The sequence below is a fragment of the Lagenorhynchus albirostris genome, chromosome 1 (genome assembly GCF_949774975.1).
Source record: "Lagenorhynchus albirostris chromosome 1, mLagAlb1.1, whole genome shotgun sequence".
In the NCBI taxonomy this organism is placed as follows: domain Eukaryota; kingdom Metazoa; phylum Chordata; class Mammalia; order Artiodactyla; family Delphinidae; genus Lagenorhynchus; species Lagenorhynchus albirostris.
Genome location: NC_083095.1, coordinates 47,033,900 through 47,057,198, shown reverse-complemented (window position 1 = coordinate 47,057,198; position 23,299 = coordinate 47,033,900). Strand labels below are relative to the sequence as shown.

The window sequence follows — 23,299 nt, the reverse complement described above, 5'->3', positions numbered from 1 at the left end:
TCACCAATTTTAGGAGAGTGAAGGTATGACAGAAAATTCGCTCTTCCCGTCTAGGGGGGCCCAGGCACCTCTGTACACTATTTTCATGCTAATTTAGCTGTGAGGCTCCCATTCCCTCTCAGGATTCACAAGCCATCCCCTTCTGTTCCACACCTTCACACCAACGTCTGATCAGACCCACTAGTCATGCTGAAGTATACATGATGGGCGTCACAACAAATGTTTTTACATTTTTATAGTGATCAAAACTGTAAGCTAACCCAGTGGAGAGCACTCACCCTGCACAGGGAGATAGATGCCTCAGAAAAATCTATGAGTCATTTCGCCAAACTTGGCTTTCCCCCACCCTTTATTGAGGCCACTACTGTTAAATAGATTAAAAATTATAAAAGTTTTAAATGCTTAAGTGTCCTTCGTGACAGAATTTTAGCTTTGAAATATAAATCCCTCATTTCATCCCTCTATGCGAGTAAATGCTTCTTGTAACTCAGGAGCCATGTCACCACACTAAGAATTCTTTCATAATTTTAAAAGCTCATATTGAGACTTTACTACGTTCTGGAGACATGCTGAGTGCTTTGCTTTGCAGCAAATCTTAGCAAGTAGATACCATTCTCCCCATTTCACAAAGATGATTATGAATGAGAATAGGTATGTATCTTAAGCACAATCAAAGAATTATTATGTGAAAGACAAGATTGCAGCCTATCCCCTTAACCACTATGCTGGAAAATCCTTCTAGACTGCATAAGACGAGAACTTTTATATCAACCTTGGTTTTTGGATGCAAGCAGCAGATACTGATTCTGGCTTATTTTAGAAAAAAAAAAAGATAATGGGGAGCTCGTAGAAGCTCTGGGGGTACTGGAAATCCAGGCTCAGAGGCACTGCAGTCAGGAACAATACCAAATTTACACCGCAAAATGGGTCCAGGAAGGATGGCCCTGGAAGTGCTGTTGCTGAGTCCTAAACACACACTTAAGCTGTGGACATGAATGACCTCAGACACCGAACACAGCTGCTGGACCTGCTGCTCTGTTTCACCAAGAACTTGATCTCGTAGCAATGTCCTCCACTGCCAGAGGAGCTTTGTCTCAGTGCTTCCTCACTTGCATCTTTAGTCCCCTAGTCAAAGACCAAAGTAGATGTATTTGATGGGTAGAGGCTAGGTCACATGCCCACACACTAGCTGCAAGGGGGATTGGGAAAGTGAGCTGGGGGCATTTTTGACTTCAGTGATGACAGATGTCTGTGTCTCCCATCAAAAACCCATAAGATGGATAACTGCCCCTTGGGAATGAGGTTTAGATGCTTGGCAGCCAGAAGGAATAACAGATGCCTGCTACACCTGAGAAATAGCGTGGCAAGCCGCTCTAGCACCACACAATTTACTCCTTCATCCTTATGAGCATAAGATGCTCCTGTCTCCCTACGCTGCGATTATAAGATCATTAGCACATATAGCAGTGCTTTGTGGTTCATCAGTGTTCTGTGGACGATGAATGGTGTCTGCAGAGATCCTGAGTCATGCATGGCTACTATTTAAAAAAGAAGACAAAAGAAAATTTTAAGTACTTTTGAAAGATTGGTTCTAGTGAATCAATGCTCTGTGGATTGAGGCTAAAGAACATTGTGTCCAGGGTAACTGCATTTTGGATGAAAAATAAAAGGAGAGCTTCTGTAAACTTGTACTTACCCTTCTGGTGTGTTCGTGGTAAATGCCAACAGTACGGATGTCAGCTTCCATCTTGGCCCAGTTTGTTGACTGGATCCATTTTATTTTCACCAGAACTCAACTCCCAGAGGTCCCCCACTACAAAAGAGGAAGAAGAGAAATATCTCTGTTAGAGGAAGAGTAATAAATCTCGGCTGTCGTGGACATCTGTTGTGCTTCTCTGCTCAGCATTCATTCTTTCTTCTTTCATTAACAGGATCACAGTATTCCTTTGGGAAAGACCCTACCCTCCTGGTTCTAGGGATGCTCATGTGATCCATGGACACCTGTATGCAGTAATTGATTCAGAGAAATGCATATGATACAGAACATCCCAATCAGAACATTCCAGGTCTTTCCTGGAACTACTGGGAAAGAGAAATTCTCTACTGGAATGACTGAGTCAGTAGGCGGTACATGAATCTTTTGACAGACATCTTGCCACTTACAAAGGGAGAGCCTCTCTGAGAACGAAGTCAACAGAGAAACTCAAGCAGATACTTAAAAGAAGACTGAATACTTAGAACATCATTTTAACACCTAGATCGAACCAGGCTCAAAGCCAATAACCTTGGGCTTTTCAAGTACCTGAACCTGTAAATGTCTTCTTTCCCTGAAGCCAGGGTGAGTTGATCACCTGTCACATGCAACCAAAGAATCTCAACTAATTCACTGACTTTATTTTTAATTTCTGGAGTTCTGGGCTGCTTTGATTCAAGAAGCCCAATAATAAATCGTCTTGAATGCTGTAGAAGAGGCTCATAGTTTGGGTAGAGAACTTGGTCTAAATGTTTTCTTCCAACATTGAGAGTCTAGGATTCCGTGAATAAAGACAAATGAGAAGCATTTGTTGAAATATATTAGATGCTATCTCAAGAAAGATAATAATGGGATTGCCATTTAGCACAACAGAAAACATTACCCAAATTAGGTTAGTAACTATTTTAAGTTCCATTTAACTTCTTGTGGTGATGCATTTCATAAGTACTTTGTAATTTCTAAGCTTGTGAGGCTTAAATAATTATGTAATTACTTTGCAACAACCACAGAACGCCACTTGAATTTTGAAGCTACTTTAAGCCATGTTAAGTTTTTCATTATAAATTATATTACGTTTAATACATAATTTATAGTTTGTATGAAAAGAATAACCATATTGTGCAACTATTCTGTAGTAGCATAGCAATTATCCCCATATTGTGGTAACTTCCAGTGGAATGGATCTTTCTTTTGTAATTACAAAAATGATAACATCACATCTGACCATTTCCTGGTGATAACATTTCTTACTATATATTCAACTATAATTTAGTTGCTTCTTCTTGGCCATTCTAGCTAAGCAAGAAAATAAATGGGGTAAAGTGCTTTCCTGCCCCTTTAATATTCAATGATATTTAGCAAGTATATACTACAGGAACTGAAGCTTGAAAATAGATTATGTGTAAAGAGATCAAAGTATATTATTTGCCTCCGTTTATACTCTGGTAACAAATAGGCCTTGATTAGCTACAACAGTTCAAGATCAAGGAATCATGCAGGAAAGTTATATTTTATTGTAACGTAAACCCAGTTGACAAACTACCCTGAAAGATGTGGTGTGAGAGATAGGCTTCCGTATGGCCTGGAAGGAAAGTGAAGGGCACAGGATGTGGAATTAGAAACCTGAGCTGAAGTCTAACTTTGCTACTTCCTAGCTAGGTGAGCTTACCAACTGTATAATCTCTCTGAGGTCATTTCTTTTTTCTGTAGATTTGGCCAACTCTAATAAGGTCTGTTGCAAAACCAAATGATATAGTGCATTTGGAAGGATGTGTCAAATACTAACCAAATGTGAGGTAGTCTCAAAGAAGAAAGCCTTCTGTTCTCATCCAACTAATTTAGTTTGAAATAAAATATTCTTCTTTTATATAAACTTTTAAAATAGACCATGCCTACTCTGTGCAAGATACCGTACAAATGCAAAGAATTCATTCTGGCATCTCTTTCTTTTTTTGTACAATCTGGACTTTTTCCAATAATTTCTATATATCCATTTTCCCCTAAAAAATGAGTGCTTTGAAATTTTACTTTATTAGTGAGAAGCACACATTTTTGTAGACAATCAGAAGAAAACAATGTAAACCAGAAGATATTTCTTCACTAAAGGGTTCGGCTATGGGATAGAATGTAACTCCAGTCAGTTTCTAGAAAACAAGTATTTGAATATTATCTGGAGGATATTAATGTAATTTTTTAGGGGTTGTTAAAGTACTAGGAAATTCTTTTAAAATTGTAGCCAGATAGTATATAATCTTAAATAGGTAGTTTCAGTTTGGTGATCGTCTTCAAATTACTAGATAGTAACTCTACTATTTGTTAAGTTTAATTGGTTTAATATAAAGTATAATGTTCACATAATTTTTTCTTGGATCTAAAAGAGTCTAGTTTGTTATTCTAAAATAGAAAGGGGGATTTTTAAAGGATATAAAAGACTTCTACAGAGCTTTGAACTTTGTGTTATGTAAATATCTGTATTGATACCATGAATACATAAAATTGTAGCAGTGGGTTTTTGTTGATTCTTTAGAAGTAAATAAGGAATAAAAAATCGGATCATCTTACCTTGAGGATTAAAGAAAAGAGCAACATCTTTCCAAGTTGAGTCTTTTTTAAAAAAATTTTTATCAGCCTTGGGTATTGGAGTCCTTACTACATAAGAGGCCAGAGGTTCTAGTAACTTTGAATATGGCTGGCTAGGATGGTCTTTTTGTTTGTACTAAGCATTAAAGAGGTAAGCACTGTGGCATTGAAAAGGTTATGCACTGTGTGATAGCCCTAGCTTCCTGACAGTTCAATCAACTTTTTAAAAAAATTTTTCTTGTTGATTACATTTCTGTATAATTTTTCCAAGGCTGCTGTAACAAGGACTAGGTAGCTTAAACAAATGGAAAGTTATTGTCTCTTGGTTCTGGAAGCTAAAAGTCCAGTATCAAGGTGTTGGCAAGGTACAACTCCCATCTCCTTATAAATAGCCCCTTCTAATTCAAAAGCTAAGGTCACTCAAGTCTAAGTACCCATGACTAGAAACAGAAGCATCATCTTATTGTTTGAGCTCATATGGAGGTTTTCCAACTACTTTTAATTCTTACGGATGCAACTGTTATTATTTAATGGTTAATGTTACTGTTAGTAATTAATAGATTTCTGAAAATTCTCTCTATGCATATATGACAGAGATTTTCCCTTCACCAAAACGATAGAAGTACATGAATGCAAAAAAAAAAAAACAAAACCACACCACATCTCAAAGCTGATTGCTGCTTCTCAAAAGTTGGAATTATTGCTACATTACTAGGTACAAAAATAATTTCACAAACTCAAGTATGCATAAAATAAAATTACGTTATTTTCTATTTTGAACCCAAATTCTGCCAGGGTGACAGAATCCCAATTTCAACCAGTACAGGGTTTTACCTGATTTTTCCCAAGTTACAGCCAAGTAAGAATGCTTAAGTGTTACAAAGGGTCCACACAATTCTCAGTTTCATCTGTCCAAGCAGATTTACTCCATCTGGTCTTCTGCCATTTGTCCATGGCAGATGTGTTCTCTTAGGACATATCTCTCTGTGCATTTGATGCTGCTCCTGGGAAGATGGTAAACATTCTGATGCTTCTGTGTCACGGTGGAACATGGAAACTCTACCTGGACATTAGGGTGCTGGCCATTTCTTCTCTGGGTTCTGGGTTCTGGCTGTCCATCTCTGGTCTCCCCCAGGAAATGAGCTCAAGCTCCTCTCCTTTTGGATTCCATGAACCTCTTTGCAGAGTTTTACCACCTTTTCAGGTCTTGGTAGCAAGATACACTCTCTGCACTACAATATCTGTACTTTCATTGCTTCTTTTCCATTTTTCTCCCTTGCAAGCTCAGACACCTGTGTAGGTATACAAGGGTGTGTGTGTGTGTGTGTGTGTGTGTGTGTGTGTGTGTGTGTGTGTGTGTGTGTGTGTGTGTGTGTGTGTGTGTGTGTGTGTGTGTGTGTGTGTAAGCTTCACTCTTTATTTTTTTTCTCCCAAATCATCTATGTAGTGACTCATTTCAGTTCCTCTAAAGGTCTTAGTGATTGAAAGATAAAAGCCAGAAAAAGACTCCTTTGTCTGTCATGTCCATTTCTGAGGCAATAAGCATACATTCCCCCTGTTTTATGTAGGGGAAAGGCAAAGGGCAAAGTAAAATGCTGACAAAAGACTAATATTTAAATATATTATGTCATCATCATATCTTGCTTTTCTTATTTTCCCTCTCTATCTGATTTCTTCCCAGCTCTACAATGCACTAATTACGTAGCCTTAGGAAAGTTAATCAACTTCTTTTTACCTCAGTTTCTGCATCTGAAAAATGGATATAGTAACAGTGAGCTATTGTAAGAATTAAGTGCAAGAAATTGTGAAAAATGCTTAGGATACTGTCTGGCACTTAGTACTCACTATTAACTATTAGTATAATTACTATCATTCACACAACAATTAAGTGACTAAAACGGAAGGAAGCTGGATATTTCTGCCTGTGGTAAAACATAATCTGAGGTCTCTCAGCTTCATCTTGATCAATGCACGAAGTGAAAGTGAGAAGGGTGACTTGCCTAAGAAAATCTTATTGAGAAGCGGGCTCTAGAATCCAACATTCCTGATTCCCTGGGAATGCTGTGTATATATATATATATATATATATATATATATATATATATATATATATATATATATATATATATATATATATATGAGTGGGTCCCTATGACAGAAAGGGCAGTAAAATGCTACCCATACATTTTTCCCACATGACTAATGGCAGAAGCTAATTTGCTTTGCTCACAAAAGCTATTGCCGTTTTGGTATCAAGCAGACTATTCAGTCAGGGACAGTAGTGAGTGGCTGGTTTCCTACCATATTAGGAGGTCAGATAGTCTTCAAGTGTTCTGTCCAGAAGAGGGAAGTATGTCTGATAATACTTTCCTGTGTGTCCTTGAGCATGGCACGTACCCTCTCTGGTTCCCAACTTCCTGTATTGTGCACCACAGTAGTTGGACTAAGTAGTGTTTTGAGTGTTATACTGCTTTAGGACCAAAGCAGACTCCCAGAACTGGCATGTCTGCATTGTCAGCAAGTTCCCTAAATGACTCTTAAGCACCTGGAGGTTTGGAAATGACTGGCCCCGAGTGCTCCTAAGGTTTCTCCCAGCTCTAACCTGCTTTGATTCTAAATTACATTTCCATACCTCACACCCTGCCTGCAGCTTAGTCCAAACAGTGCTGCCCTCATATCCCCAAAATGGTTGATACAACAGAAAATGCATATTGATTTCTGTAATGTTGTATTCAGAATAAATACAACAAAAAAATACTCTGAATGACTTTAACTGCCCCCCGTGGTCATCTAATTCAAATTTTCCATGAGAATATGGAAATATCTCTGGTTAGGATAAATCACTGCATTGCTTCTCTAATCTTTGAGGTTCACCAGAACATTTCTATGACATAATCCTTGGGGGACCCAGGCATATAGACTGTGTTACAGGTGACACACTCTTCTAATGAGGTCCTTATGATATTTCTGGTGATGTATCCTTTAGGATGTGTCCTCTTAGACATGTGTGGCTTCCCCACATCCCCTGTGAAGCTACAGGGGCAGTGAGACGCTGGAGCTTCAGACATTCCAGAAGGTAGGACACCCTCGGTCAATTAAAGCTTTAGGTTTAGTCAGTTTCGGCTTGGAAATATGGCTGATATTTTCTGACACAAGGTTTCCTCTCATGAGGACAAAGGACAAGTTAATTTTTCTCTTTGTTCACACGTTGAGCTGGGTTCCAGAGACAGGGCCCCATGCGCTGGAGCACACACGCACCTCAGGAAAATCGCCCTGGGACCCTTCATTTCAATGCCAAGTGGCAGACACCTTGGGTCCAGTCTGCTCTGGAAACACAGAAGCATAATGATTATGTGACCTTCTTGGAAAGCAGATAGTTGACTTGAGATAACTGATTTCGACCTTAACTTTGTTCCTTTGAAAAAAATAAAAATAAAGCATTTGCTGCAAATGAAGTCCTGCCGCTTGTGGGACAGGAAGTGGCTGGTGCTCTATAGTGCAGATACATGTCTTATGGATGCTTTCCCAGATTAGGCATAAACCGGTTTGGCTTTTGAGTCTGTCTGTATTGAAACTATTTTTTAGGATTCATCCTTAATCATATTTCCCATTAAAATAGTGCACGAACACTTGTTAACTTGCTATTGTGTCACTGATGTCTTGACACATATTTTTCCTGTGATCTGAAAGTGGAAATAATTTCTTTGTTGACAGTCTCTTTATTCAAGAATCATTTCTGTAAAGATTCATTCAGCTGGCGACAGAGTTGTTATCCAGGTGCTGACTTTATAAAACATTGTTCTTGTATTAAGAATAAGCTTTGATCAAATTGCTACAGAATCAATTAAATGCCTAAAGTAAGTGATACTACACTCACCTCCATTCAGTTAAATGTATATATTCCTCCAGAGCTATGACATCTTGAGCTATTGAAAAATTATCTGTGATCTGTAAACTTAAAGAATCATTCTCTCTAATTAGAAAAGAATTTTCCCTCTGGCCTTTCCTTCTCTGTGTGTATTTACAGTGGTATTATCTGGTCAGGATGAGGGGACATATTGAATGCAGAGCAGAAAGATTTCTCAAAGCAAGTCCCACTCAGAGCTGTTCCTGACAAATATCAGGTGTTTTCCTCCTATATGCTGATATAAATTAAGAATTGTAATTATTTCTTTTTGGTTTTTAAAGACTTTTTAAAAAGCCTAGCCAAAAATATGGATGAAAAGTGGCAAACACAAGTGCCATCCTTGTCAAGGGCTCTGTGAGTTTTTTGCCAAGGAGCCTAGGTGAGCTTTTCATTTGATTAATTACCTTAAATTGGCTGTTCATCTCCCAAAGCCAGTAATTACTCCAAAATACCCAATTTGCCTTTTTCACTCTGAAATTTATGACCATATAATTAATAAGCCTCTTAATTCTATGTTGTGCATTGACTTATTCAGCAATGAAACATGACACTGTGTTAGGATTAGATCATTGGGTTCTTTCCAATAACTGAAATATTAGATTTCTAAAAAATTTGCTGTAGCATGTCCAAGCCAACTCACCATTAGACGGCTCAATAGGCAAGTTACCCATCTGTGCAATATGTCACTATCAAATCTTCTTATCTTTTTCAACATCAGCAATTCCCCATTTCTTTTCTATTCATCAACCAGTTCTAGGCGGGGTATCATGGACCTGGGCTTTTAAAAAATAATAATTATGGAAAAAATTCACCATGGAAACTGAGTTTTAGCAGCTTGGTATTCATTTTCCCTTTTAAAAGTGGGCTCAGAAATGTCCACCTTATTTTATGTGCCTATGTGTGGACTGAGCTGATTACTATTTCAGGCTCTAGACTTCAACATAATTAGCATGGAAGCTTCCACATCACAGGAACACCTTAAAAGTACCATTTGAGGAAGACAATAGTAAACTATTATGGGGCCAATTAAATGCTTTGAAATACTTAGACATGAGAGTTAGAGGTAGATAAGCAAATAGTATCTTCTAAATCTTTTTTTATTATTTGCTTGCACTATAATTCTGCAATTTAAGTTGTTAACTTCTTTGTAATCGCCAGTGCTCTTTTAGAGTTTGTTTTTTTTTGCGGTACGCGGGCCTCTTACTATTGTGGCCTCTCCCATTGCAGAGCACAGGCTCTGGACGCACAGGCTCAGCGGGCATGGCTCACGGGCCCAGCCGCTCCACGGCATGTGGGATCTTCCCCGACCGGGGCACGAACCCGTGTCCCCTGCATCGGCAGGCGGACTCTCAACCACTGTGCCACCAGGGAAGCCCCTGCCAGTGCTCTTTAAAACATCTTAGGAATGTTTATATAGAGAAAGATTCTCTTACCACTCAGCTTATATTATACTGGAAAAGAAAACTACACACCAAAGTATATAAGAATTCATAAAAGGGAAATTGAACCTACTTTATATGTACATTTTATATGCTTATATGTACATCTAATTTTAGGATGCATTTCTGAAAGGTTCATGGACACTTTGAAGCTCTTCAAGAGAATCCAGAATAAGAATGTAGGCAAAAAGAAAACGATTTATATCTTTTCTGCATAAAAATGGAACTCCTCTATGCCAAAAAGCATGTGAACCAAAATAAACAGCAAATGAGAAACTTGGAAAAAATGCTTGAATGCTGTGTCAAACAAGTATAATATCCTACATATATAAAGAGCTCTTAGAAATGAAATAGAGACAGACTAATACTCCCAATGAAAAAAATAAATGAATGAGAAGACAATTCACAAATGCCAATAGACATACAAAGTATTTGTTATATAAACATAGAAGAAAACTCTGGAAGCCTGAACTCTCATAGGAAGGTGAGTTCTTCTGTCTTATTGAATCATATTGAGGGGCTAAGAAAAGGTGACTTGGAGTATGAGAGAACTGGAAATCTATAGAGAAAAGAAGTGAGTCTTTTCCTTTTGGGTTACTGTAAGTCTCTTATCCACAACTGCCCCATGGTTTTAATTTTGTTTTTGTTGTTTTAAAAATATAGATATTGTTTCAGCACCATTAGTTGAAAATATCATTCTTTTTTGAATTTCCCTTGAGTCTGCCAAAACTTAACGGATGATCCCTATGAATCTATTTCTATATTCTCTATTATGTTCCATTGATCTCTGTGTATATCCATTTGCCAATATCATACTGTTATGCTTAATGCAATTTTCAGTAAGCCTTGAAAGCAGGTAGTATGAGCCCTCCAACTTCGTTCGTTTTCAAAATTGTTTTGACTATTCTAGATCCTTGGAATTTTCATATAAATTTTAGAATCAACTTATCAATTTCAAAAATATTCTACTGAGATTTTGATTGGGACTGTAGTGAATCTATAGAGCAGTTGGAAAGAACTGACATCTTAACAATATTCAATATTTCATTCCATCAATACAGCTTTCATTTAAGTCTTCTTTGTTTTCTTTCAATCAGTGTTTTATAGTTTTTTAGCATATGGATCTTGCACGTTTTGTAGATTTATACCTAAGTATTCCATGGTTTTGGTGCTATTTTAAATTATACTGCTTTTAAATTTTTGAGGTACAAGATTAATTCAATGGAGAGTGGATAGTCTTTTCAACAAATGGCACTGTAACATTTGTACCTTCAAGTACAAAAAAATAATGAACCTCAACCCATACACTGCAATTCATACCTTGAACTTCAACCCCGACCTGAGACAATTATCTCTAAATGGGTCATAGAGCCGATGTAAAACCTAAAACTTTAAATCTTTTGGAAGAAGATACTGGTGAAAAATTTTATGCCCTTTGGATTATGCAAAGATTTCTTAGGGATGACACCAGAAACATAATCACTAAAAGAAAAAATTGATAAATTGGACTTTACCAAAATTATAAACTTCTGCTCTTTAGAACATGCTCTTAAGAGAATGAAAAGAAAACCAACAAAATTATATAAAATATTTTCAAAACACATAACTGATAAAATACTTGTATCCAGAATATATAAATAACTCTCAGAACTCAAGTAATCAAACAGCTCAATAAAAAAATGAGCAAAAGACTTGAACTGACACATTGCCAAAGGCATATGAATGATAATCAAGAACATGAAAAGATGATCAACATCATTAGTCACTAGTGAAATGAAAATTAAAACTACATGAGATATTGTTACATACCCATGAAAAAGGCTAAAATAAAAATTCCTGACAATACCAAGGTTTGATATGGATGTGGAGAAATTGGAACTCTCATACATTGTTGGTGAGAATGCAGAAAGGTACAGCAACTTTGCAAAACAATTTGATGGTTAAATGTGTACTTACAGGATAATCCAGCAATTCCATTCCTAAGTATTTACCCAAGTGAAATGAAAACCTATATCCACACAAATGTTTATAGACTCTATTCATAATCATCCAAAACTGTAAACAACACAAACATCCTTCACCTGGGTAATGGATAAATAACTGTGGTACATCCATACAATGGATTACTACTCAGTGACAAAAATGGATGAACTATTGATATATACAACATCGATGAATCTCAAGTGCATTATGCTAAGTGAATGAAGCCCAATCCAAAGGCTAAATATTCTATAATTTCATTTATATGTCATTCAAAGATATATGGTTCCAAAAGAGGTGAGAATGGGTAAAGACTGGAGCTGAAGATGCATCTGACTAAATAGTACATGAAGGAATTTTGGAGGTGATGTGATTTTTCAATATATTTATTGTGGTATGAACTGTACACTAGAAAGTGTGAGTTTTAACTGTATATGAGTTATACCTTAATTTCTAAAAATATTAGTCTAGAGAAATCTCCCCAACTGGTTTGGGACCTTATTTTTGATTCTACTGTTGATTCTCATACTTTACATTGGAAAGAGCCAATCAGTTGTAAATTGCAAAATATGGGAGAATTTTGTGGGAAAGGGAAGATGAAGTCCTGCCTGTACTAACTATACAGAGATACAGAATGATGTGTTTATAATTAGAAATCAAACAAGAAAACAAAGAATATAAAAGCCTGTGGTATATTTCATATGCGTGGAAGAATTAATATTTTTAAGTGTCCACATCCAAGGTGATCTACAGATTCAATGCAATCCCTATCAAAATTCTAATGGCATTTTTCACAGAAATAGAAAAAAACAATCCTAAAATTCATATGGAATCACAAAGGACCCCAAATAGCAAAGGCAATCCTAAGAAAGAAGGGCAAAGCTCGAGATATTACAGTTCCTGATTTCAAATTATATTTCAAGGTTATAGTAATCAAAACAGTATGGCATTGGTATAAAAACAGACATAAAAATTGATGGAACAGAATAGAAAACCCAGGAATAAATCCATGCATATATGGTGAATTGATTTTCCACAAAGGAGCCAAGAATATACAATGGGGAAAGGATATTTTCTTCAATAAATGGTACTGGAAAAACTGGATAGCCACATGCAACAAAATGAAACTAGATCCCTATCTTACACTATACACAAACATCAACTCAAAATGGATTAAAGACTTGAATGTAAGACCCGAAAATGTAAAACTCCTAGAAGAAAACATAGTGGGTAAGCTCCTTTACATTGGTCTTGGCAATTATTTTTTTGGATTTGACACCAAAAGCAAAGGAAACAAAAGCAAAAGTAAACAAGTGGGACTACAGCAAACTAAAAATCTTCTGCACAACAAAAGAAAACATCAACAAAATGAAAAGGCAACCTATGGAATGGGAGAAAATATTTGCAAACCACATACTCTATAAGGGTTTAATACCCAAAGTATACAAGGAACTCATACAACTCAATATCAAAAAAAAAAAAAAAAAACCCAATTTAAAAATGGGCAGAGAATTCCCTGGTGTTCCAGTGGTTAGAATTTGGTGCTTCCACTGCTGTGGCCTGGGTTCCAACCCTGGTCAGGGAGCTAAGATCTCAAAAGCCATGCAGTGCAGCCAGAGAAAAAAAAAATATGGGCAAAGGGTCTGAATAGACATTTTTCCAAGGAAAACATATAAATGGCCAATATATACATGAAAAACTGTTCAACATCACTAACATCAGGAAAATACAAATGGAAACCACAATAAGATATTACCACATACAGCTAAGATGTCTATTATTAAAAAGACAAGAAATAATAAATGCTGGTGAGGATGTGAAGAAAAGGTAACTCTGTACATTGTTGGTGGGAATGTAAACTAGTACAGCCACTGTGGAAAACAGTATGGAGATTCCTCAGGAAATTAAAAATAGAACTACCATATGATCCAGCAACCCCACTTCTGATTATATATCCAGAGGAAATGAAATCACTATCTTGAAGCAACATCTGTACTCCCATGTTCATTCCAGTATTATTCACAATAGTCAAGGTATGGAAACATTGTCCACTGACAGAGAAACAGATAAAGAAGATGCTGTGTGTGTGTGTGCTTGTGTGTGTGCGCATGTGTGTGTGTGTTTGTGTGTACACAATGGAATATTATTCAGCCTTTAAAAAGTAGGAAATTCTGCCATTTGCGACAACGTGGATGAAACTGGAAGGCATTTTGCTAACTGAAATATGCTGGGGAAAGACAAGTACTGCATGGTATCATTTATATGTGGAATCTATAAAAAGTCAAATTCAATAGAAACAGAATAGAATGGTTGTTGACAAGGGCTGAGAGGTGAGGAATATAGGGAGAGGCTGGTTAAAGGGTATAAACTTTCAGTTGTAAGATGAATAAAGTGTGATCTAATGTTAACAGTGACTATAGTTGATAACACTGTATTATATAACTGAATTTGCTAAGAGAGTAGAAATTAAGTGTTCTCACCAAAAAAAGGTAAATGTGGTGAGATGAAGGATGTGGTAACTGAATGGTAGGGATCCTTTCACAATGTGTACATATATCAAACCTTCATGTTGTACACTTTAGATATACTATAATTTTATATGTCAATTATACCTCAATAAAGCTGGAAAAAAAACTAAAGATGGAAAAAATTTTAATAAATAAAAATAAAACTACTGTATATTTTAAATCTCACGTGCTGTGTGACTAGAATTTTGGCTCTTTTATTTTTCTCATAGAGGGGTGTTGGTTATTCAGCAAGCAAGCCCATCCCTACTCTTTCCTCTGAATGAATGATTTCAAACTATTCTGAACTTGAGGCAATTTTTATAGTAGAGAATTGCTGCATTAAAGGCCACATAAAATGTATGATGTCAATAAGTTATATTAAACACACTCTGTGAAATACGCTGCAACAAATTGCATTTTATAGAACTCTAGTCTCTTGAGATTTAAATCCAACCCAAATGGATTTTTTTTCCTTTAAATCAGGGAACTCTTTACTTTCTGTACTCAGTTTGCAACACAGTTTATTATATGGTTTATTAACTACAAAAATAATAAATTAAATGAAAGTATTAACCGACTTTTTGTCTAATGTTGGCATCTCTAGAGCTTCTGTGATGTGAAAGAGATGCTGAGGATAGCTTTTTATTTTTCACTCAACTGATCTATATGATCAGCTTATGTGGAATGCAAACTTAACGGGCAGTAAGGGCTGAGGACTTGCCAACATTAACCAAGTCAATTCAATGCCTGCAAGTGTTTTGAGTAACTCTAATCTACTCTCCTCACTGAATCCTGGGAAATCCTAAAACCCAATCTGTTACTTAGGCTCCCCATTGCCCTTAGATAAAGTTCAAAATCCTTAACAGGATTTCCAAGGCTCATCTTATGTTCCTGGCTCTGTCACACTGCAGTCCCTCCAGGCTTACTTATTTTTCCAGTTCTCCAAACTCAACCCTCTCACTCCCAATTCCACATACTTGGATAGAAAACCATCCTTGTAAACTGGCATTACCAATACATACCATTTCAAGTACTCTGCTGCATCAGATCTAAGTTGCACCTTAAAAAAATCAGTGTATGGCATCCTATGTATGAGGGTGTAGCAGTAGTTTGGGAATATTGAAACTACGATTGCTGCTTCCTTCCCACATGTAGAATGGCGTGCCTGTTGGGACAGCTGCTACTCTAAGATAAACATAGAGGAGGGGGCTTTGGCATAGAGGTATTGAGCTTTGCCTCCTTGAGAGCTTCAGTGATGGCTTTGCCCTGAGCAATTTTCCATGGGATTAGCGGGGTTTGAAATCTGTTGATGTTTTCTGAGGACACACTGGAGTAAAAACACACAAAAATATGATTCTTAGGGATAAATTCATTGAGAGCTTGGCATTTGCCCCATAAAACTAGAAAGTATATTTGAAATCTGAGACTATATTGCGCTAATAGAGGCATATTGAACACATTTGTGTATTTCTTTAAAAGGAGGATAATGGCACTGTTTATTATTCTTTGTTTGAATCACATTTTAGGGTAACTTTTCATTTGCCCTCTATTTTTCTTTATTTGAGTCAGTAATTGGATGCAGCAATTCTTCTGTAGCTAAGGCTTCCTCTGTCAATAGGCCACTGTGTCTGAATGTCGTTCACTTTCAAACCAAAAAAGGGCATCACACACTTTGCCCAGCACTAAGAGCAAAATTTGGTTAAGAAGTTGGCACATCACTACTACCAAAGACATTTCCTATAAGAATTACAGGGGGAAGAGCCAATGAAATTGCAGAGAGCACCTAGTCACGAGGAGAATTTTTTATTGAGCTGGGATGAGAGTCATCGTTGTATACCCTGTTATTTCTTAGTGAACTGGATTTTTTAAAATTTAAAGTCACAATACGTCACTTAATTCATTAGCTGGATCCTAAAATATTTTTAGGAAGGAAAAATGGCTTTAAAAAGCTTTCATCGCCTTTAGGATGTCTCTGTTCCTTGTTGATTTTGCATATCTGAGCTATGGTATACAATCAAAGAAACAAAAAGTCATATTTGAAACCATGCTTCTTTGGCAGGTTCATCACTTTGTCCTAAGAAACCAGAGAATTGATTGAAAATCAATCAGGTGGCCAAATTATCTTACCATTTTCATTATTACAGCTGTAGATGCATTTTATGGTTCAACCCTTCCAATGACCAAATCAGGGTATTTGCATGAGTTATGATTAATGATTACTCTGCATTGGCCATAGATTGGTAAAGATGTAATTTATATATTAACATGACAAATGTAAGTTGAATCTTTCCCTCAAATTATCACTCAGAAAGGAGGGAATCATATTATGTTCACATCCCTTCAAAACCTCTAGAATAAGGATTATATTATTTTATTTTGAACAAAAAAAAGTACGATTAAGAAAGATACATTAGCTTAAAATGATGTCAATCAAGTTTAATATTGAATGCATATAGAGGGTATTTGATGGAATTTCCCAAAAGACAAATTTAGCAGAATTTCACAGTGCCTTACATAAGCATGTTTTTAAAAATTCATTATTTTTTAACAGGATAGAATTACATGGTACAGATTCAAACTATTGTCCTCCAATCAGCCAGTTCCCTTCCCTGGTGACAACTGATATTACCATAAACTTACCATTTTAGAGGTCTCTTTAAAAGGCAATGTAGTGCAGGGTCATGTCATATTCATGGGAAGAACGGAAACATCAGATGTTTTAATGTCCTGAAAACGGGTTGTTTGGGGCTTAGAACTGAATTTCTGGGGTATCCTACAAAGATTCTAAAAGAGCTTCATCACAAATATCTCAGATGGAAGTGAAGAAAGCTTGTCAAGGACAGCTGTGCAGAGGACATGAACTCCTACCGCTGCACACGAAGGTAGTCCCAGGGTTTGAAATTTGTAAATTGTGCATACTGAAATAATTCATTCACTTCCTCACTAATATACGTTGAAAACCTCCTTTGTAGATACTGTAATAAATATTAAAGATAAAATCATGAACAAAAAAGATGTAGTGCCTGTCTTCATGAAGCTTACTTTTAAGAGGAGTTGGCTAAAATAAATAAGAAATTTAAAGGGCATAGTAAGAAGCCATGAAAATGGACAAAATTATTAAAATTCATCAAGGATTGCAAAACGACTCCTTAATACAACAGTGCCACTATTTTTAAACCTAGTAGATATGCTTTTAAGTTGTCACTTTAATGAAAGAGTTAGGCCATCTAGCATGCTTCCAACCAAGCTGGGTTTTTTCACCATGTCATTTAGAGCTATTAAAATATAAAGCATTATTATTATCCCAGTTTAAATTCTCTCTCTCCTCTGTACTTCCATAGCTATCTATAAATTCTCCATTATCACCTCCATGACGTTATGTGATAATTTAGGTTCACCTGTCTTTCTTCCCCTATATGATGGGCTGTTTGAGGACAAATGATGCTTTATTACTCTTAGCATTTCTAGCTCTTATCATAGAAACATACCTGTCATATAACAGACATTCAATAAATATGGACTGAAAGAAGGAATAAATGAATAATGATCCTAAAAGCTGCAATGTGGGTTTTGTAATCCCACCTATTCACAAAGGATGCCTTTTTGCTATTCAATCAAATTGCTTCTGGCCTCATCCTTCTTGGAATAGGCGATCCAAAGGGAATGGCTCTTTATCTCACGACTAATGAGCCATCCAGTCTCCGTTCATTGCTATGACTTTTTAAGTATACATTTGCAGGGGTTTCAAAAACCATTTGGAAATGTAATTATCATGTTTTCCACCTACATAAATACATAAGGGTTGGATTTATTTATGTGCTAAGGTATATAATACGTGTCCTGTTTTTTTTCTTCCCCAAGAATTTTCCCTTTTTCAGCAGACATTTCTAGGGCAAAGAAGGTTATGCTATATTTTTAGTCACCGTCCATCAAAGGGAACCTGGAGAAAATGTGCATATACCCAAGAGCACCTTTCGCACAGGCCGTGGGTAATGACTCACTGCTGTTTACAAGAGGATTTTGTCTCATGTAAAGCAGGTGTTGAGATATTTGGACAGCTCTGTAAAAATTTCAGTAAAATGTGGTAAGTGTTAATCATCAGCCTGCATATTTTTTAAAAGTGCCGTTGGTCCTCCAAGCCACCTGCGACTTGCAGAGCAACCTTTTCCCGTTTCCTTTGACCTGTTGTCCCCCCTGTCTTGTAGCTTTCACTCACACCTCCGTCCACCAAGGGCTCTCAGCACCCCCCAACCCCAGTTCACCCGCATCCCTCCTTTTTAGTATTCATCCAGCTTTTAGAAGTTCCCCACCAATTCCACCACGAAGTGAAAGTGAAGCGGCAGCTTCCCTTGGCCCCTGTGTTGTCTGAACATACTGCCTCTGGTGTTTTTCTCTTACCCTCACCACACTTAGTGGATCATGGCAGTTGGTAAGCGGGGAGCAGACCCTCCTCAAGATGAAAGTTTATTGCTGCGAAGCTCCTCTGGGCCAAACCCAGCCTAAATCGCTGCAGTATGTAACTACAGGAATTCCATTACGGGAACAAAAATACCCATATTGGTTCACAGTGTTTCCTGGAAGCATAACATTTTCCCCACTTGATTACCTGACTCTTTTTAAAAATGTATATGATACCCTCCTAGCTCATCACAAGTCCCTTTTTGGGGGTTAAAGGATGATGTTAATTAAGAAGGGAGATGGGGAAATGACCAAATCATTCTACTTTAGAAGGTGATCAAAAATCACTAAGTCCTTTAAGTGTGCTCTGGCAAGTCTTCCAAAAGTAGTTGCAACATCAAGAACTGATGGCCCTACAGGAGATACTTCCGGTGATTCTGATGCTATTAAATCACCTGGAGAAAAGAATACAGTGACAATCTCCCTGGTCCATCCGCACTCCAGACCCAGCATGATATAAACCTCATGACCTCAATAAATGTGTCGTAAACTCATTCTTATCTAGCTTCATCTTTCCCAGCAAAGACTAAAGCTTCACAGTAAATAAAAGGGAAGCAAAGGACCAAAAAGTGCATCAACTAGAATTCACTGTTTTTCTGATTATTCAACTTAACTGTAAAGATACACTGAAGGCAAATCATGAAACATAACTCCAGGCCCCAGTACCCCATGGACTTTGTTGCTTCATGTTGGGATAGGAAACTTTCATAGGCCAAGCTCCTCCTCAAATCTTTTTTTTTTTTTTTTTTTTCTTCTGTACGCGGGTCTCTCCCATTGCGGAGCACAGGCTCCGGACGCGCAGGCTCAGCGGCCATGGCTCACGGGCCCAGCTGCTCCGCGGCATGTGGGATCTTCCCGGACTGGGGCACGAACCCGTGTCTGCTGCATCGGCAGGCAGACTCCCAACCACTGCGCCACCAGGGAAGCCCAAAATACACATTTTTAAGTTTAAAAAAAAATCAAGGCGCTACAAAGAAAGTAATGAATTATAAGGCCAAAATCTGCAGAAAATGAGAACCCAAAGAGATCAACCCAGTATTCAAAGCTGATTCAGCCAGTGGGGAATTTATCAATTTGAAGGAAAGGGCTGTGGAAGTGAGCTGCAGTTTTGATAGCCTCATGGGACAAGGCTTACTGAAAAGTGAATTTTAAAAATGACATGACTGTGTATGGAGAAAATCTCCCCCAAGTCTGTAGATACTATTTGGAATTAATAAAAACCCAATTTATTTATATATATAAGCAAGAAACAATGAATGAATGAGACACGAGATACTTTTACAATAACGTCAAAAATATGCAGGAGCTGTGAACAAATCCAACAAAAGGTAATAAGACATCCATGGAGAAAGTTATAAAATTGTTTTGAAAGTCATGAAAGAAAACTTAATTAAATGGGGAAATATGCCATGTTTAAGAATTAGAACTCAATATTGTATAGATGTCAATTTCCCCAAAATTGATTTATAGATAAAAATGAAAATAATAGTTTTTTTTAACTTGTAAGATGATTTTAAAGTTTGTATGCACTAAGACTAACCAAAACCCTTTAAAAGAAAAAAGTGTGAAAAGGTGTTCTCCCAGATATGAAGAATTCTCACAAATCTATTGTAATTAACATAGTACAATTTTTGTCTCAGGGGTACATAAACTGACATATGGATGCAGAATGGAGAACCTCCAAATAGACGAATGCATGTGTGGGCACTTGATATCGGACATGAGTGTCTTGGCAAATCAGTGAAAAAAAGGATGATGTCTTGGGTCAAGTTTCCCAGAAGCAGACACTGAGACAATGATTTGTGTATAAAGGAATGTGCATGACCCCAAAGGGGAACACTGGAGTGTAAGTCATGCCTCAGCATTGTCCCCCAAAAGGCAAGGGAGCTGGGCTTGTATACTCTGACATCCTCAGTCACGGGTCAAGAGCCACCTTGGGGCCAAGTAGATTCCTAGGCATTTCCAAGGCTTTCCAAGTGTATAGGCAAGATGGTCTCCAATAGTCCAAGGATAGTTCTCTATAAAAGAGCTGCAGGTATCACCAATTGGTAGTAAAAGCATACCTGTTCAAGAAAATTTTTTAATACAAAGTGATCTGGATGGAGTAGTAACATTGTTTGACACAGAGAAACTTCAATACATGATGCTAAGGTAGTTGAATATTGATGATAAAAAACTGAAGTAAGACTCATAAAATACACAAAAAATGAACTTCCATAGGATAAGACAAACTAGAAAGTCAAAACTATAAAGCTTTTATAGTCTACTACAGTATAAGAGAGTATCTTCATTATTTTAGAGCTGGGAAAGAATTCCTTAAATGAGATATTAAAAACACTAACCACAAAGGTAAAAATTAATAAATTTGACTATGACAAAATGAAAAGTTTCTGTACACCAAACGGCATCATTAAAAGTGTAAAAAAGTAAGTAATCAGTGGAAGAAACTACATGCGACACATACGCCTGGCAAAGGATTAGTGTCCAGAATACATAAGGAACAGCTACAAACCAATATGAAAAAGAGAGACAAGTAGAAAAAAAGAGAGACAAGTAGAAAAAAAAATAGAAAGGGTTTAAATGGGCACATTATAAATAAATTCAAGTAATAAATATATGAAAATAAAATATGAAAAGGTTATCAACCTCATTCCTAACCAGAAAAATACATGTTAAAGCCCTAATGAAATGCCACTACACACCCACCAGACTTGCAACAGTGAAAAAGTCTGAGAATACCAAGTGTTGGTGAGGCTACTGAGCAACCAGAATTCTCATTCACCGCTTGTCAGTTGGTGCAATCACTTTGGAGTACAGTTCAGCATTGTCTAGTAGAGTTGAACATAACATATACACTCTGTGACTCAGCAGTCCCACACCCAGGTATATCCTTCAGACAAATGTAAGCATGTGTGTACCAGAGCCTCTAGACAACATTCATAGCAGCGTTTGTTGCTAATAGCCAAAAAACTGGAAATAACACAAACGTCCAACTCTGATAGGATAGATAATTTATTTTGGTACTTGAACACGATAGAAAAACTGAACTACATCTACTTACAATAAAATAAAAGCATTTGAAAACATAACGTTGAGTGAAAGAATCCAAAAACATGGGAAGACTTCAAGTGTGATGCCATTTCTATAAAGTTCAAACCATTCCAAACTCAGAAATGTTGTCTAGCGATACATATGTAAACGGTCAAGCTATAAAGGAGAGGGAGGAAGTACTAGCACAGAAGATAAGCGGTTACCTAAAGAGGGGAGGGCAGAGTTATGGTAAGGGAGGGGCACAGCCGGAAATTTTAGGGTGCCGATAACATTCTATTTCTTAATCAGTAGTTACACAGGTTGTATCTTTATAGTTATTAAACTTGTATATCCTTCTACATTTTTCTGTGTGTAGGCTATATTTTACACATAAAATGTTAAAAAGAAATATGAAAGTCAGTGCTGGTTTAAGCAGGGTGAGGGGATAGGATGTGAAGAATAATTTGAAGCACAATACAACGCAGAGCACTCTGTTTGGGCTCTTACCCAACCAATGAATCTCAGCTAATGAGTCCCCAGAAGCACCTTAATTCAAAAAGGCTTCCATATGCCTCAAAACATATTAACCTAAGCTCTACTCAGTTTTTTAAATTAATTTTTTATTGGAGTATAGTTGATTTACAATGTCATGTTAGTTTCAGGTGTACAGCAAAGTGATTTCAGTTATACATATACATATATCCACTCTTTTTTAGACTCTTTTCCCATATAGGTCATTACAGAGTATTGAGTAGAGTTCCCTGTCCTATACAGTAGGTCCTTATTAGTTATATATTTTATATAGAGTAGTGTGTATATGGAATATTACTCAGCCATAAAAAAGAACAAAATAATGCCATCTGCAGCAACATGGATGGACCCAGAGATTGTTATACTGAGTGAAGTAAGTCAGAGAAATATCATATGATATCGTTTGTATGTGGAATCTAAAATAATGGTACTAATGAACGTATTAACAAAACAGAAATAGAGTCACAGATGTAAAAAACAAACTTATGGTTACCAGGGGGAAGAGGGGGAGGGGAGGAATAAATTGGGAGATTGGGAAGTTCCACTCAGTTTTGAGGTAATTGTCAAATTCCTGTTTTCCAGTTTGCTTATCATCATCACCACCACCACCACCACCATCATCTCTCATCAGAAAAGATGCTCTGGTGGATAGCAGTATTAACAAATCAGGAGTAAAGCTCGACTGCCACAAAACACCTCTGGGCTATCCCTTCCCTGTGGCAAAAAACTACAGGGACTTCATAGGGAAACTTCATTAGTAAGAATTATCCACATGTTACTTCTTGATATTAGGGCATTTTTACAACTTTGAATATTAATATAGTTATAGATATTATCTACTTTGTATTTCTGAACTCCTAAGTTTGAGGGAAATTTGTTCAATTTCTTTCTACAATACGTAGCAGAGTATAGCTGAGTGTATTTTAAAAACTCTCTCAATCTAAATTAATTTATACTCCCAAATAATGTATTTGCTCAGAGGACAAGCAATAAAATTTACAGTAGGAGATAGCTAGTGGTCATTGGCAATAACTGATTTGACTGCTTGTTTGGCCTTACAGAAGGCCCTCGCATTGTCAGTATATAAACTGTGTAATGATCTCAAGTAGTCAAA

The 23,299-nt window shown here is 36.9% G+C and overlaps 1 pseudogene; it reads left to right on the top strand.

Annotated features, from left to right (window-relative positions):
- The window catches only part of LOC132527853 (small ribosomal subunit protein eS1-like), a 93,903-nt pseudogene extending 71,066 nt beyond the window's left edge, over window positions 1-22,837 (top strand).
- The last annotated feature ends 462 nt before the right edge of the window (window positions 22,838-23,299 follow it).